This window comes from Rattus rattus, chromosome 9 (genome assembly GCF_011064425.1).
Source record: "Rattus rattus isolate New Zealand chromosome 9, Rrattus_CSIRO_v1, whole genome shotgun sequence".
Lineage (NCBI taxonomy): Eukaryota > Metazoa > Chordata > Mammalia > Rodentia > Muridae > Rattus > Rattus rattus.
In genome coordinates this window covers 72,393,411-72,405,629 of record NC_046162.1, presented here as the reverse complement: position 1 = coordinate 72,405,629, position 12,219 = coordinate 72,393,411, and positions in this window count along the sequence as shown.

The following is a 12,219-nucleotide window of genomic DNA, read 5'->3' as shown; positions in this document are numbered from 1 at the left end:
GACTGGTAATTCTAGCACTCAGAGGTGTCAGAGGTAAGAGGATCAGAAGTTCAAGGTCATCCTCTATTCCTATTAACTCTAGGCTAGCCCAGACTACAGGAGCCTGTCAGAGACACAGAGAGGGTTGGGGGAGAGGTCTTCAGAGAGCTAGGCAATTTCAAGTGTTATCCTTTTTGACTTAACTTTATGTCAGATCGACAAGTATCAGAAAAGGTTGTGGAAAAAAAATTGTATTAGATCACTAACACTCTTGGACGTCTCCAATAAAAGCTGGGCATTGTCAAGTACTGAGTAGTGGGGGAGGTGGGGCGCGTGCCCTTGCCATGTACAATGTATATGGAGAGGTCAGAGGTCGACCTGAAAGATTTGGTTCTTTCCTATCGTGTGGGGCCTGGGGACTGAACTCAGATTGTTGGTCTTGGTGGTAAAGCACCTTCCCACGGAGCCGTCTCACCAGCCCTCCGGTGCTCTCTCGTACAGTGAGTCTACAGGTTATCCGTGCCTCCCTGCTGTCTTTGAATACTTTACGTCTCCCTAGATTGTAGACTCTGGCATCCACGCGGATGACTGACATCAGAAAAACATGATTTGTCTGAGATGAGGATGGTGCGGCCGCCCTACTCATGTGCAGGGACTTGACATCCATTAAGAGAAGTCGTCTCCATGTCGTTCATGGAGAATATGTAACTTCAGGTGATTAGTCTGCTATGCATATGGATTAGTTTATTCTTTGTTTTGTTTGGGGGACAGGGTCTCACTTTGTAGCCCAGGTGAACCCAAAAGTCTCTGTGTAGCTCAGGATAGCTTTGCAGTTAGGGTAATCCTCCTGCCTCATTTAGCCAGTACTAGGATCATATATATGTATGATATATATCACATATATAACATATATATATATGTGTGTGTGTGTGTGTATTATATAAATGGATTATATACATGGAATATATGTGTGTATAATTTTATATATATTATGTATATATACATATATATATGTTCTTCTGAGTCTCCTTTTGGGCAGATGTAGAACATCACTGATTGCATCAGTTAGTAAGAAAATAAAATATATGATAATTATTTATTTCACATATGTTTGAGGTTGTGACTTTTGAGACTTATCCTTCAACACAAGGCGACTATGGACCTTTCGTCTCACACATAATAACTAACATTTATTTATTGAGACAGGGTCTAGAGGTATAGCCCAGGCTGGCCACAGACATTCCGGATCATTCTGCCTCTTCTTCCGGAGCATTGCCATTATGGGCGTGCCCACCTCGAGCATTATGGTTACCATTATTTCCCGTCTTCCTTCCCTCTCCTTCTCCCTGCCCAGTGCACCGACACCTCTTCTCACAGATACCACCAGGCACCCTGAGACCCCGTGTGTCCCTGGTACCAGGGAACACCTCTTAGCCAGGAAGTGAGTTACTGTCAAAGGCCAGATCGGGGCCACTCCCTGCTCCCACTCCCCTGCCCTGTCTCCTGGCTGCAGGCTTACGCCCTGAAAGGAGGGTGAGATGCCACTTCTGCACTGGAGGCTCCGAGAGACCCCTAAAATGATGTTGCCTCTCTGTCTGTGAACTTAATCACCAGCAATCCGTCTCAGGGTCTTGAACCACCTGACCCTCCCTCCCCTCTCAACACCTAACTGTTTGGAGCTCTCAATCCCCTGGCCTCAGACACCTGTCCCTGGGAATAACAGGTGTGCTCCCCCCGCCCCATCACCTCACGCTTTCACAAGAGAACGGAACCTCTCAGAGAGACCAGTGCAGGGGCACCCACAGTTGACCCGCAGTTGATGGTCTTGGATGGTGGAGTTCGTTGGAACTCCTGCTGGCTGACTCCAGTCCTGAGCCCTCTGTGGGCCTGGAGAAGAAAATCATTTCGGACATCTTGAAATGCCACACAATAGGAAAAACATTGGCCTAGAACATAGCTGAAGGGGTCAAAGTCTGAAAATGTCCAAACACACTAAATATGAAATACTTAGTTCGCGGGGTTACTCTCGGATGTAATTCTTCACTCCGTTCTATACAGCTGTCTCTCGGCTTCCTGTTTCTTCACAGTTTCATTGCCCGATTAAACACAATCAAAATAAATAGATACATTAAAAAAAATTTTTTTTAAAGGGCAGCCAAGTTGGGATTTGAGAATATGCACAGGAAATGGTGCTTGTGGACGGCGGAGCAAGTCATGTGACTCGGGACGAAGCCAGGAGCCACACGAACATGGCTAAAACTGGGGTGGAAAAGACTAGCAGGTCTCAGGCAGGACCCTCCCAGATGTTCAGTGCCTACTCAGTTAGAGCTCTTTAAAAATAGAAGAGCCGATGGGGCTGGCAGGATGGCTCAGTGGGTAAAGGCACCTGCTGCTGACATTAAGAACCTGAGGTCGGTCGACCCCTGGGACCCCCCATGATAGACAAAACAAACTCAAACAAGGTGTCCCATATGTGTGTGCGTGTCTATTTGTATGTACATGTGTGTGTGCGCGTGCTCACACACACACACACACACACACACACACACACACACAAAAAGATAAGACTTTTTAATTAAAAAAAAATGGACCAGTTGAGATAGCTGAGAGGGATAGCCTTGGTGATATAAACCTTTAATTCCAGCACTCTAGAGGTAGAAGTAGGTGGATCTCAGTGAGTTCAAGGCCAGCCTGGTCTATTGAGACCCTGACTCAAAAACAAAGCAGAGAGAGAGCAAGAGATGGCTGGGAGGGTTGAGGCTCTTGCCAACCAAAGATGATGTCACCTTGGTGTCCTCAACTGAATTCCTGGAATCCCACCTAAGGGCGGAAAGGGGAAAACAGACTGTGACCTCCACTCTTGCTGTGGCACATGCTTACACACACACACACACACACACACACACACACACACTACAGGAATGGTCACAGCAAGGAGATTTTCAATTCCAGATTTCTTAAGAGAGTAAATGCTCCTCAGTGGGTGAACGACTAGTAAATGTCAGTACACCCAGACCACAAGTTATTATTCTATGATGAAAAGGGACCGAATTTAGATACACCCAACTTGGGTGAATTTCCAGGAATTATTCAGAGAAAAATCAAAAACCAAACAAACAAAAAAGCTAATCTCTCGCCCCTGATATGATCCAATTTTTAAACATCAAAAATAAGTCTGTAGACAAAAGACAGGTTACAGGTTGAACACCCCAATCCAAAAGGTAGAAACCCAAAATGCTCCAAAATCAGACATTCTTTCTCCGTGGTGTGGAATCCACAATGTGAATCTTTGTTCCCTGCACAAAAGTACTCAAGATATGGTATAAAATTATCTTTGGGTTAAATATATAACTAGAGAGTGGATGAATGACCTTTGTCTGGTCTTGGCAATATCTCATCTCTATATATCATCCGTGAAATAATAACCCAAGATCTGAACAAATGAATTGGAAAATCTAAAGTACTTTGGGTCCTAAGCATTTTGGATATGGAATATACAGCTCATGATAGCAGCAGATGTTAGGACTGGGAGCCAGGGGGGCTGGAGAGATGGCTCAGTGGTTAAGAGCACTGACTGCTCTTCCAGAGGTCCTGAGTTCAAGTCTCAACAACCACATGGTGGCTCACAACCATCTGTAATGGGATCTGAAGCCCTCTTCTGGTGTGTCTGAAGACAGCTACAGTGCACTCATATATAATAAATAAAAATTTAAGAAAGGTATTATCAGCCAGGTATGATGGTAAATACCTCTGATCCCAGCACTGAGGAGACTGAGCTACGTGGATCTCTGTGAGTTTGAGGCCAGTGTGCTCTCCGTAGCAAGTTCTAGGCCAGCCAAGTCTATACGGTAAGACCCTGTCTCAGAAATATATAAAATAATATTTTTACCCTTGTATGTGCATATGATGTTTGGGCATATGAATGCCACATCATATATGGGGAGGTCAAGGACAACTTTGTGGAGATAAGTCTCTCCTTCCACCTTTATGGGCATTATGGGGGTCAAATTCCAGTTGCCAAGTTTCCACAGAAAGCATTTCCACCCCCCAAGCCATCTCGCTGCACCCTATGCAGGGTGTTGACTGGTTTTCTGGCACACGAATCTGCACAGGTAACAAAGCTACACAGAGTATCACCCACAAGCAGACACAAAGAACACACGTAATACCAAGTCTCTGGGTGGACTCCACGGGAATTCCCACCCTCGAGGTGTTTAAGACAGGGTCCTGTGTGGGGCTGGCTGGTCTTGAGTTCACATCCATCTTCCTCCTCCTGCTCAGTTCATGTGTTACCATGACTACCGACACCGAATATTACCATTGAGGGAGCAGGATGAAGGGTTAGCCCATACCGTTCCCTGCAGGTGAACATGAACGTTTTATTGCCTAGATTTAAAATACCTTCTTTTGAAAGGGGAGGGAGGCAGTCTCCTGTCCTTGGAGGATATAAGGGCTGAGGCCACTGTTGTTGGGGTATCACAGCATCTGGGGACTCCCAGAGTCTTAGGCTCTGTCGGACAACCCTTCAGGCTGTAGAGCGTAGTGTGGAAGTCCCCTACTTCTGCTGGTTCCTAAGCACTCAGAGGAGCATCCTCTGGGCCAGAAGAGGTGAAGTGAGCTGTGCTAAAGGCCTTACCAACAAGGACTAGCATTGTCCCTGTACTCCTTAGCACCTGGTGATGTGATTGGCCAGTGACTGCCAGGCCTGGCAGTGAGTTGAAACATCCTAAGGGGCTTCCTTCATTGTCTCTGGGACCCTCTTAGTTCTTGCCCAGTGACCTTTTGGTCCCCAAATCTGGCATAGGTATATGAAGCCCTCATCTGCAGCTTTAATCGGAGAACAGATTCCTACCGAGCTCTCCCAAGCTGGTAGCACCCATGGTGAGCCTTTGACCACACAAAGGACCTTGACATTTCAGTTCTCGGCTACCTGAGAACTATAGATCCATTTTTAACCCCCTGACTCCAGAGGCTCCTGAAGGAAGGAGAAGGCCGGGCCACTGAGGCTGTATTGTTCTGTGCCAGCATTGTTCAGGTCCTCGCTGACCCAGAAGGCCCCTGGAGCCCAGGGGAATCCAGCCTGATTGTTTTTCCCAAGCCCCAGTCCTTCAGGTGTGAGTGGCAGTGCTGAGGCCACGTAGGTTACTGTGGCATTTCTGCGGCAGGAAAGAGGAAGGAACTGTGACCTGTGCTGCTGTGGCATCAACAATGCGTCCCCAACAGCAGTGGCAGGGACAGCGGAAGAGAGCTCCGTTTCCATAGCGATAAATCACTGGGAAGGGAGCTAGCTCCAGGATTTTTCCCTTCTCTGGGTTCCCTGCAAACCCACACCAGGCGCCAGGGTGGTTGGAAGCCCCGGCCTCTAAGTAGTGTGTCTGGGTCTTCAGAAACACAAGTCCAACATGGCCTGGTAGGGAAGCACGTACAACCCCAGAATTCCTGACACTGAGGCAGGAGAATTAGCTGGTTTTGACTGGGCCACATAAGGAGTTCCAATCCAGCCAAGATTACAGAGATCAAGAAAGACCTTATCTCAAGACAACAAAAAGCAGGTAGGGTGGCTCAGTGGATAAAGAGTAGCTGCAGCCAAGTCTGATGACCTGAGTTCAATTCCTGGTACCCACATGGTGGAAGGTGGGAAGGAGAGACCCAATGCCAGCAAGCTGTCCTATGTCCTATGTGCACTATGTCAGAAATAGTCAGACAGACAGACAGACAGACACACATGCGCGCGCGCGCACACATGAACACACATTTTGGGTTTTTTGTTTGTTTGGTTGGTTTGGTTTTTTTTTTTTTTTAAAGATTTATTCATTTATTATATATAAGTACACTGTAGCTGTCTTCAGATACACCAGAAGAGGGCATCGGATCTCTTTACAGATGGTTGTGAGCCACCATGTGGTTGCTGGGAATTGAACTCAGGACCTCTGGAAGAGTAATCGGGTGCTCTTAACCACTGAGCCATCTCTCCAGCCCTGGTTTGGTTTTTTCCAGGCAGGGTTTCATTACATAGCTGCGGCTCTCCCGGAACTCACTCTGTAGACCACGCTCGCTAACCTCAAACTCACAGAGATCAGCCTGGCTTTCCCTCCCAAGTTCTGGGATTAAAGGCATGCGCCACCGCTGCCCAACTTCAAACATACAATTTTTAATGCCAAAAAGGAAAGAAAAAGGTCCTATCCCAGCCCTCTCTCCTTTTTTGTTTGGTTTTATGTTTGAGCCAGGCTCTCCCTGGCTGTCCCGGAACTCACCAGGCTGGCCTCAAACTCACAGAGCTCTGCCTGCCTCTTCCTCTTCACCAGCCACAGTGCCGAGAAGAAAGGAGTACACAGCCGTGGGCAGCTTGTTGATCTCTGCTGTGGTTTTAAAGCAGAAGTCAAGGGTCTGAGAGATGCTTCAGCTGGTAGAGGTGTGACCCTTGGAACCTGCATTCCGCCCCAGAATCCAACCAAAGGTGGAAACCGAGAACCAATTCCACAAAGCTGCCCTCTGACCTCCATGTGCACCGTGGCACCAGTGCCTGTGTACACATTCCATGCACTCACACACAGGACAATAATTTTAAAAGACAAAAAGGCAAGAGTCAGGCGTGTGGGGTGGTGCATGTTCACAGTCCTACCACTTGAGAGACTGAGGCAGGAGGGCTGGACGGCTCAGCAGTGAACACTTCTGCTCTCCCAGAGGGCCGGGGTTTGTGACTCCATAGGACACCTGGGATGCATAGGACCCATGGACATACATACAGGCAAAATGACACACAGATTAAATAAGTGGATAAGTACTAAAGGGGCCATCTTTATGAGTGCTCCCTGGTCGAAATGCTTTGACATTCTTTTTCTTCTTTTGACATAGGCGTTCTCTGTGTAGTCTTGGCTGACCTGGAGCTTACTCTATAGACCAGGCTGTCATGCTGTGACTATAACGGGTGTTTAGCAAAGGTGTCTCATGACTGGTTATGCTTTAGCCCCTGAGCTCAGTGCTAGGCACATTATCCCTAATATTTCCTTTGGTTATACGTCCCTTTCAGACTGGCCCAGACAACAAAGGACCAACATTTTGTCAGAATAGCATGTGGTAGGCTCAAATGGCCTTTCTGAATGTCTGCTATCCCCTCCCTTCCTGCCTGTCCTGGCTGGAACTGGGAGAGATCCCACCTTCAGTTCTAGGCCACCAGGCTCAGCCTGGCCACAGCTGTAAATTGCTAAGAGATCGAATTAACACGCCCGCCCACGTGCAACCCAGAGGCCACAGGCAAACTCCACCGAGGGCTGCTCACTTGAAAATGAAATCAAATCCTACATGCAAATGATTTAGCACTAACTAAAATGTGCAACAGGCAGTTCTCGACACGTAGGAATAGTTAACTCCACTGGGCATGGTGGCACTCAAGAGGAAGAGGTAGGAGGATCTCTGTGAATTCCAGGACAGCCAGAGCTACACAGAGAAACCCGGTCTCCAAAACAAACAAACAAACAAACAAACAAATATAACAAAACAAAACAAACCTGGGCTTGGCGCATGGTGGAAACTGGGCAAAGGGGAACTTCTGGGGTGATGGAAAGTTTCTGAGACTGAATCGGGTTGCAAGCCGCATATATTTACAACATATAGAGTCCTTAGACTTAGTAAAAAAAAAAAAAAAATGAAGGTTGCTCAGCTAAACTTCAGATAACAAGATGTAGTTTATTTGTTTTTTGTTTTTTTCAGAGCTGAGGACCAAACCCAGGGCCTTGTGCTTGCTAGGCAAGCGCTCTACCACTGAGCTAAATCCCCAACCCCAACAAGATGTAGTTTTAAGGCACGGCTGTAGACACACACAGGCCTGTGATCCAAGCTACTGGAGTGGCTGACACTGGAAAAGTCCAAGTAGGGGGCTGATGGGCTTCAGAGTCCGAATCAATTGTAGATAACTACCGATTGAAATGGGGAACGGGCTGTAGTGACACTGGACTTGCAAGGCATCCCCCCCCACCCCAGCCGAACCCAGGGCCTTGCGCTTTCTAGGCAAGCGCTCTACCACTGAGCTAAATCCCCAACCCCTTGCAAGGCATTCTTGAGGCTCTGGGTTCAATCTTCAGTTGTGGAGGTGGGGGACAGGAAATATTTTTGTAAGTGTACCCCAGAACAGGAAAGTCAGCTCTGGAGAGCTGCCTGGGTGCTTAAGAGCACTTGCTGCTCTGTATCCGGTCCCAGCACCTACAAGTGGTGCCTGCAGTTCTGATTCCAGGGCAACCAACGCCCTCTTCTGACCCCCAAGGCACTTGTATGAATGTGGCTCGCTTGCAGGCACTCCCCGTTAAACAAAGACGAAAGCTTTTTTTAAAAAAATAGAAAAATGGGGTTGGGGATTTGGCTCAGTGGTAGAGAGCTTGCCTAGCAAGTGCAAGGTCTTGGATTCGGTCCCCAGCTCCGAGAAAAAAAAAAAAAAAAAAAAAAAAAAATAGAAAACTACAAGCCAGGTGGTGGTGGCTCACGCCTTTAATCCCCAATACATGGGAGGCAGAGGCAAGTAGATCTCTATGAATTTGAGGACAGCTTTGTTAGCATTAGAAACGGCTTTACAGCCAGCCTCCAATCCAGCCATGACCTCCTCCCTAGGTGGCAAGGGCTCTCGTCTGTGGCCACGTCAACCGCCACACATTCCCAGCTTATGCCTCACCCGTGCGTGTCAGTACCTGGCATCTACATTAAGGCACGAATAAAAGACTGAGGCCCTGACCCCTCGACTTCTTTTCCTTTTTTTCCTCTTTTTTCTTCCTTGCTTCCCCCTCCCCCCCCATGCAATAAGAAAAAAATCTCTTCTTCTGGGACTGGGCTGGCCTGGCGTGATCTGTCCAGAAACAAGCTGCCTTTCTAACAAGCTTGGTCTTCAGGGCGAGTTCCAGGACAGCCAAAGCTACACAGAGAAACCCTATCTTGGAAGGAAGGAAGGAAGGAAGACAAAAGAAGGGAGAGAGGGAGGGAGGGAGGAAGGAAGGAAGGAAAGGAAAGAAGGAAGGAAGAAGTCTTTTATATGTAACCTAGGCTGGTCTTGAATTCTGGATCCTCCCATAGCTGTCCTCCAAATGCTGGGGTCTCAGTCATCTACCACTATGACAATGGCATTTTGGATAAAATCTTTTAATAATGAGGTTTATGAAGTAAAGGTCCAACAGGAGCTGCCGATGAAGAGGTAACAAAAGACCTCAGTTTGCTCCAAATTCAAGATGGCTGAAGAATAGCTGACAATGTCCCCACCGGAGACAAGCAGGAACTTGCTCTATGTGGCAGTCTTCCCGGTACTTTTCAGCCCAGGACTAGATGACTTTAGTTTATCCTCCCTCCGCCCCCCACCCCCCATTCCTTCCCAGTGACTCCAGAGAAAAACAAGACAAACTCCAAACAAGACAATAAGAGGCAAAGGTGTGGTTCCATCCCGGAACTTTTAAAATTACAGAAATTTGACAATGGCGCCATCTAATGGACGATTAAAAAAATTGGACACGCAGCCCTCCCTAAATCTTTTTCTCACAGCTATAAACTGTGGTTTAGCAGGGTGTGACAGCATTTGCCTGTGTTTCGAGCTTTTGAGGAGGCTCAGGCAAAGGACAAAAAAAATTCAAGTCCTGCCTTGGATATACTGTGAGTTCAAGGCCAGCCTCAGCAATTTAGCAAGATAATGTCTCAAAACAAAAATAGGTAAAGGTTGAGGTGTTTGTCTGGTACATTACAAGGTCCTAGGTTCAATCCTGGTTTCTCTTTGTCTCTCTGTCTCTGTCTGTCTCTGTCTCTGTCTCTGTCTTTGTCTCTGTCTCTGTCTCTCTCTCTCTCTCTCTCTCTCTCTCTCTCTCTCTCTCTCTCTCTCTCTCTCTCACACACACACACACACACCATAGCTTATCTTAAATACTTCTCCTTTTTTGACACTTAGTTCTCGTTTCAGGGTTTTGGTTTTCTTGGGGCGGTTGTTGTGATTATTCTTCTTTATCTCAGACAGGGTCTCACATAACCCAGTGTCTCAAACCTGTTATACAGTTGAAGCAGGTCTTTTTTTTTTTTTAACACCATCAAAAATATTTATTAAAATCAAAGCAGGAGGGAACAGAACTGTTAGAAAACAAACCAAAGTGAAGACTGGTGGGTGGGGAGGACAGTGGAGGGGCGCTCCAACCACAGGAGGGACCCATACCCACCCCTCCTGCCCATCCTGTCAGCCAAGGCTCTCACTCCCCATCTCATATCCACATGCATTCAGCCAGGGTGCTGGTACTACCTTCTAAAAAGGGACTGTTGCTCCAGCCCATCCATGGCTGTCAGTCTGTCTCCCTCTCCCAGTAAATAAGCTGCTTGGGTCTCAGCTCCTTTTGGGTAGGGGACCCTGCCCTTGCTTCAGAGAACAAGGAGTTGGGGTGTCAGCCCCACATCCCCCCACTCTTTTGGAGCAGGTCTTGAATTCCTGATCCTTCTGCCTCTATTCCTGGCGGCTATGACACAGGGAGGCACCACTCTGGTATTATGTTGTTATTATTATTATTATTATTATTATTATTATTATTATTATTATTATTATTATTAATTTAGTTTTTTGAGATACTGTCTGGTCTCAAACTCACTATGTAACTGAAGAAGACTTGAATTTCTGACCCTCTTACCCCCTACATCCCTAGTGTGCACACATAACTTTCTACAGTGGTAGAGGTTGAACCTGGGGCTTCATGCTTGCTAGGCAAGCACTCGGCCAACTGAGATGCAGCTCTCGGGTCTCTCACCCTCTGAGAGCCTGGGGATTTTCTCTATGTAATGTAGTATATCTCATACTCCCTTTGCAGCCCTGGCTGGTCTCAAATTCACGGCTGAACTGTTAATTATAGGTGTGTGTTCCACATCTGGCTCTTTTTTTTTTTTTTAAGTGATTTCAAAATATCTCATTGAGCGTGGGTTTCATTATCATTAGGAAGTTATGCAAATATTCTAAAATTAGATTGTGGTGATATTTGTGTAGCTTTAATTAGATAGATCTAATTAAAGATAGACCTTAGGGGTTTTTGTTTGTTTTAGTTTTTCAAGACAGATTTCCCTGTGTAGCCTTGGCTGACCTTGAACTCACAGAGACCTGCCTGCCTCTGCCTCTGCCAGAATTAAAAGTGTTCTCTGTCTGTCTGTCTGTCTTTCTACCTGTCTGTCTCTCTGTCTTTCTCTGTCCCTTTGTCTCTCTCTGTCTCTCTGTCTGTCTCTCTTTCACATACACAGACACAACACACACACACACACACACACACACACACACACACACACACACACTCTAGTGCCTCACATAGCCCAGGCTGGCTCAAACTAACTGTGTAGCCAAGGATGATTTTGAACCTCTGAAGCCCCTGCCTCCACTTCCCGAGTGCGGAGATTATAAGCATGTACCCCCGTGACTGTTTAATGCAGTGTCAGAGATTAAGCTTGGGGCTTTGCACACGCTAGGCAAGCACTTTACCAACTTGGCTACATCTCCAGTGTCTAGACCCCCAGTTTGTTGTTGGTCCTGAGGCTGTCAGGGGCTGCTTGGTCCAGGTTGGGTTGAGGACAGGTGACCTTGTCTTAAGGAGCCTGGGAAGTCCACACACATCCCCATCAAGGCCTGAGACCAATGTCTGAATAGTGGGACAGGAATAAAGCCAGCTCTCATGCTGCAGAATGACACAAACCCAGGGCCCCTGACATCAAGAAGTGTAGAACTCAGCTGAAATCCCTGTCTTTGCTTAAGGCCTGCCTCAGCCTGTCTTCCTAGTCTCTGCCTTGGGCACTCCTTCAATCGATCACATTCAGAAGAATACATTGCAAGTTATGCTGCCCGGGACCTGACCTCAAACAGCTGGCTGCGAACTCCGCAGATGTGATGTCTCCATCCGATGTAATTAAAGTCGTGAATTACACATCTCTGAAAGTGTTTTCCCGATAACCTTTTATTTTTCTCAAAAATATTTACTAACTTTTATTTTATACGTAATGGTATTGGTTTTTTGCCTGTGCGTGTGTTTATGTATCACAATCATGCAGAACCTATGGAGGCCAGAAGAAGGGGTAAAAGTCCCTGGATTTGGAGTTACGATGGTTTCAAGCTGTTTTGTGAGTGCTAGGAATTGAATCTAGGTCCTTTGGAAGAACAGTCAATGCTTTTATCCATTAAGGCACCTCTCTACTTAACCATTAAGACCACCTCTTTTTCTTCGCAACAAAACTAAATCTTTTTTTTTTCTTTTTTCTTTT